Below are 6,096 nucleotides of genomic sequence, written 5' to 3'. Positions count from 1 at the left end.
CTGCAGCCCCTGTGGCAGTGGGTTCCCATGGGCTACCGTATGTAGCCAGCAGCCAGCATGAGCGGCCAGCAGCCGCAGTGAGCGGCCGTCCAGAAGCCGGCGACTGATGTGTCTCGCCCAGGAAGAGCGCAATGATGGTGCCACCTTGGGCCAGTGAAGCAACATCCTCCACAACTAGACTGAAGAACAAAAAACGACAGCAACTTGTCTGTTCCCCTTCCCCCAATTCCCCAGCACTGTTCCCATCTCCCCAATTCCCCAATAAAAATCTTAAAAAAAAAAACACAGAAAAGTGAGCTGCTACTAGGCAGCTAGAAATTGAGGTGTCAAAAGTTCTAGAGCTGATTTCCTTTATACAGGACAGTTCTGTAGAGTTATAAAATTGATGCAGGAATTAAAGACAGGTTTTTTCCTCCAAATTAAATTCTTAGCCTGCAGTAATGGCTAGAATGTTGGAAGCTATCTTTATATTTGAAATTTTTAAATGTAAATAATACCTGAAACTACTTGGTAAGTAGTATATACTCAAATACTTGTTGACTAAGATGTTTTCCCCCTGAAGTTTATACATTACTAATATTTTTGTGAACTTTGCAATTCTAAGATGGAAGGTGGTATATACAACATAGTTTGATTTTAAGGGAATTTTAGTTGAATGGAGATAATGTGGCTGTCCTGTTGCTGGCAGGTTCCATTGTAGTGAATCTCAGTTTAACTCGGTGAATTTCCTGTTCACGTCTATAACTTGCCCAATGGTCTGTAGGTCTCCAAGAAGAGGGACATTAAGTAAGATCCCCTCAGTGCAGTGCCTGGTCATAGATAATTGTTACATATTTGCAGAGAGAATTGACTCCTATGAAAGGAGAGTTAGGTATATAAGAGTTATCAGAGGACATTTTTGAAATCTGAAATCTCAAGATGTGGAGTGGAAGAATAAGAGGTGTTCAAATTAGAGCTCTGTTCCCTAAATTCTGATAGATGTTCCCTTAGATGGTGTGCCACATGACTGGGAGCATACCACATCCCTCAGGAATGTTGGACAAGAAAGACTGACAGCCTCTGCCTTGGGCTGAAGATCATCTTCCCCATTTGTACAAGGTGGTTTCTGGTGTAAAGAATCACGAGTACCTGTTTCTGAGTTATTTCTGATGGTGATGCCTACATTTCCAGAATACAGTTTTTTAAATATGTACTTTTGTAACAAGTGAAATGTTCGGCCTCTCTGACTTCATCTTGTTCAAGCCTGCTTTGTTCCCATGGCCTTCAGTTTAATAGCTTCTGCTTAGTCTTGCATATAGACATGCTCACCGTTAGAGCAATTCTGCTTGCAGCTTGAGTTTAACAAAAACAGCCCCTTACCCAGAAGGTGCCTCTCCCGAAAATAGAAGGAAAGTATGTAGAAAAATAAGATTGTTTATCAAAAGTTTACATGAACCTATGACAGGACTCACATCAACTAGAGTCAACAGACTAAGAACGAAGAGGTTTCACACTTTCCCTTGCATGCTTGCAGGCGCCCAGATATCTGCGGTCGTCAGTCTTATCTTGCCTCTCCCGTTTCCCCCTTGCCTTGACATAGAAGACTGAATTCTGTACTCTCTTAAGATGGTTCTTTAGGATGCTAGCCCACCATCTTCTTAGCTTGCTAGCTTTGAATGAAGTCATTTTCCTTGCCCCAACTTCTTGTCACTTGACTTACTGGCTGTTGTGCAGTGAGCAGTATGAGTTTGAACTTGGTTACACTTTTATGCAGTAGAATATGCCTTTATTTTAATACTTTTTGAGAGAATATACAAAGGGACAATAGCCAAGCCATATATAGAAATAGAACTTTGGCCCACAACCTGCCCCAGAAACCAATTTCTCATCTTTAATAGCCCAGGAAACCAGCCTGCTGTAAATCCAAGTTGCAGAACGCCAGGTTGCAATTTCTAGTTACAATCCAGGAAACTAAACTGACTTCTGTAACAATCAGCCCCAAATGACCAGGACTTGATTAGTAACTGCTGGCTTCCCTAACTTTTTTCCCTGCCTCCAACTTAGGACCAATAAGAGAAAGTCAAATATGTTCCCCTAATAAATCACAGACCCTCTGTATAGCTTCCCTTCACTAACAGCCTCCAGTCAGCGCGTAAGTATCTTAACCTTCCCTTTTATTCCAACCTTCCCTTTTCTTTCTCTGCCTGCTTTTGAGTCTCTGCCAAAAGAACGTGACAGTGGATGACTCCCCTGCTATTGACAAGAGAAAAATTCTGAGATGTTCTAAATTAAATTACAGCAGGCCAAAGAGTGAGAGAAAAAAGAGCAGTTAGCCTATATAATAGCTGTGGGCCAATTAACAAAACTACTCACATTATTGAATGTTTTGTGGACAGAAAAGGGGCCACACATTAAACCTGACAAGCTCAGGAGACTGAAAAATAACCACATAAGATGGTCTGAACATAAAAATTCCTAACTAAAAGCAAGTAGTGGTCGGTAGTCACATCCTTGCCCTTTAGCTTCCTTGACAAAGGTCAATCTTTACCCTAAGTGAGCCTGTCGTATTTTTGCATCTAAGGTAACATACCCTTGCAATATCAAAGTAATCTCTTTTTCTAGAACCCCCGCCCCCACCCCAGGGGACACAACCCACCACAGCAGAGCAGGAATCTACAAAATCCCTCCTTGTTACCTTGTTTCCCAAATACACTCTCTATGTGCTGTAAAATGCTATTAACTATCCTGTATCCACCAATGTAAAAGAAGTGTGTGTATTTTTTATCCAATCCCAGAGATTTCCCCCAATTTGCTTTCTCCCACCCCTTTAATCTACAACCAATGGATTTCACGTAACTTTCCTCCTTTAATTCTAATGTATAAAATAAATTGCAAAACGGCCATTTTCCGGACCATTTTCTCAATCCGTTGAAACTGCTTCCCGGCAATTGTCATCAGTTTGGCTCAAACTCTTATAAGCTTTCTCTTAGGCTGAGTGTTTTTTCATTGAGTTTCTTGGAGTCTCAAATCAACCTCCAGGCTTCTATTAGCAGACCACTAGATGCCACTTTATCTTGCGTATGCATGAACTCTCAGGACTATTGCCTGTAACCAATCGTAAATATTTCTTCCTTACTGGCTGTGTACCTACACCATAGAACTGCCTGCCCCTGCTACACCTTTTTCCATCCCCCTTATCTTTACTCAGTGTAAATTATTTCAAAACACCTATGTCTTTCTTCCCCAAAACATAATGTATAAGAGCATTCATTAACCCCAGGATGGTGTGTTTCGCCTTTGGATAACCCTGGTAATTCACAGAATGTGAAAGAATTCACAAGGCCCAAAAGGAATAGAAGTTATAAAATTTATTCAAGAAGCAAGGAGTCAGCAGAGAGGTTCAGGGGGCAGACAACTGCACCTAACTTTAGGCTAGCTTTTTCTTTTTTTATGTTTTTAAGATTTTATTGGGGAATTGAGGGAGGGAAACAGCAGTGGAGAATCAGGGAAGGGGAACAGACAAGTTGCTGTCATTTTGTTCTTCAGCCTAGTTGTGGAGGACACCTCTTCACTGGCCCATGTTGGTATTATCATTGCACTCTTCCCGGCTGAGTCAGTCGGTCGCCGGCCACTGGATGGCTGCTGGCAATTGGACAGCCACTGGCTATTGGACGGCCACTCAGGGCGGCTCACGGCAGCTCTCGCTGCCTGCTGGCCACCCACAGTAGCTCACGGCAGCCCAATGCAGCCTACACCGTGAGTTGCAGCCCAGCTCCAGGTCGAGCTGTTGTTCACCATCTTAGCTGTAGAGGGCGCAGCGTCACTGGCCCATGTGGGAACCGAACTGGGGGCCCTGCTGCTCAGAGCCACTCAGCTGGCCCTAGGCTAGATTTTTCTTATATAGGAAAAGGTAGGTAAATTTCCTCACAGCAGAAGATGTGATGTATAGATTGAGGTCATTTGATTGACATATGTTGGTTATATAACTAGTTTCTGCACATGCTCTTACCCAGAATGCATACAGAAAAACCCACGGAGGGCCAAGCCATAATGTTCATTTTATTTTATCTTATTTGTATTATAATGAGGCTAGAGTTCAGATAGTGAGATAGAAAATCATAGGCAGTCAGGGAAGTGGCCACGGTAGAGGGATTCAGGGTGGAAACCATAACAGAAGCCAGGAGAAATAATTTTAATAGCTGACAGAGAGGTTTAAGTCATAGGACCCCACCAGAATGACAAGCTTGGGAGGGGAAGGAGGAGATGGGTTTTTTTCAAAGCCTATAACAAGGAAGTCAGAAGTTAAGTTTCACCTCCAGAGAAGAGGATTAAGACAGGTTAATTAACAACGTAAGACAGTCAGAAACTCCCCAATAGAACGAGCAGCAGACAATGATAACTTCAAAGCCCCAGCCTTGAGATAGCATAATCCTATCAAAACAGAGACATCCATTATGCTCTGAGGCAACTAGACAGTTTCGAGAAAACGCCTCTTCTGGCTAAGTTCCTTCCCAGGTATACAAAAATATATAGATAAAAGGAGTAGTTCCTCACCTAATGGGGGCACCCCAGTCAGGACCCCCTCTCGCTTTGAGAGCTGTTACTTTCTGCTAAAACTATCCTCTGCTGTAAACTTTACCTCTGGTCCGTGTCTCCATTCTTCAGCTTCACAAGACTACCATCCCGGCACAAGAAATACCCTACATCAGTAGTGGCCAGGCTCCAGCAGTTTGCCCATGTGTTTAAACTAGATCATTTCGATTAGAATTTCATCTCTTTCTAAGTGTTTGGACAGCATGATTTATCTCTAGGGGCTGAGCCTGGGCGGTTCCTGGGGAGGGGATGCAGGCCTGGGCAGTTGCCCTTTGGACTCGCTTCTAGTAACTCTTCTGCTTCATCATGGTGGACGTTCTCGTCTTTTCCACTTAGTCCTGCCGCTGATGGTTTAGACTTCATGCCCCAAGACCTGTTTCTTTTCTGGCTAGCAGTTGGCTCAATAAAACCTTTCAATAAAAACATTTTTGGCACTAAAAGTTTGTTTGTTTAACACTCTAAAAATCTCTAAATAAATAAATAGCCTTTGCCTTTCTCATTTGCTTGGTCTTTGCTTATTTCCACCTACTATTTAAAGGCTCACAGGACAGAATCCTCAGACCGGGCTAGCAGGGGAACAAAGAAGAGCCAGGCCTGCAGAAACGCGGTCTGTCAGCGCCTGCGGCCGCTGAGCCGTGGGATTAGTTCCCGCGGCTCGCTCCCTGCACTTCTGGCCTGCACACTGTAAGACAGAATCCTCAGACCTGGCGAGTAGAGGAACAAGGAGAGTCGGGCGAGCTGAAACTGTACGCGCAGGCGGCTGGGGAGCTGTGGGAAGCCAGGGCACAGCGGAAGCGTTTGCAGCATCAGGGTGGGCTCAGCCTCGGGGCCAACAGGAGCCCCAGAGTGCGCGCACTCTGAGGCAAAAACCTCAAACCGGTAGAGCAAGAGAAGAGGGAAGCCGGAAGTGTGGAGATGCAGCCCGCATCCGCAGCTGTGGAGACACGAGCTGCAGCGCCAGGCTGGGCTCCTGGAGTGCAGCAGGGGCTCTGCTGGAGTGTCTGAGCTCAAAACGGCAAGGGGGCTTTTTGTTTTGTTTTATTTTGTTTCGTTTGTATGTTTTTATTTTTGTTTTTTTAGTGTGTTGTAGTGTTGTTAATTGGGTTCTTTTGGATGTTTTGGGGGGGTTTCGTTGGTTGCCTGTGTTGATTGTTTTTGTTTTTTCTATTCCATTATCTTTAGTTTTTAATATAGGTATATAGAAAGAAGCATATACGTGGATATATATGTCCATATATATGGGGGTATATATATATATATATATATATATATATATATATATACACACACACACATACACACGTATATTTTTTTCTTTTTCTTCTTTTTTCTCTTTCCTTCTTTCTTTTCTACCCTCTCTCTCCCCCTTCTTTTCTACTCTCTTGTCACTGCTCTACTTTTCCTCCTTTCCATTTTTTCTGTAAATTTTTTTGGGGGGTGTTGCTATTTTGTATCTCGAGTTTATTCTATTTTTTATTTTATTCTATTTTTATTTTATTTTGTTTTGCTACTTGTTCCTTGTTG

This window comes from Hipposideros armiger, unplaced genomic scaffold (assembly GCF_001890085.2).
Source record: "Hipposideros armiger isolate ML-2016 unplaced genomic scaffold, ASM189008v1 scaffold_343, whole genome shotgun sequence".
NCBI classification, from domain to species: Eukaryota; Metazoa; Chordata; class Mammalia; order Chiroptera; family Hipposideridae; genus Hipposideros; species Hipposideros armiger.
This window is presented reverse-complemented; position numbering follows the sequence as displayed.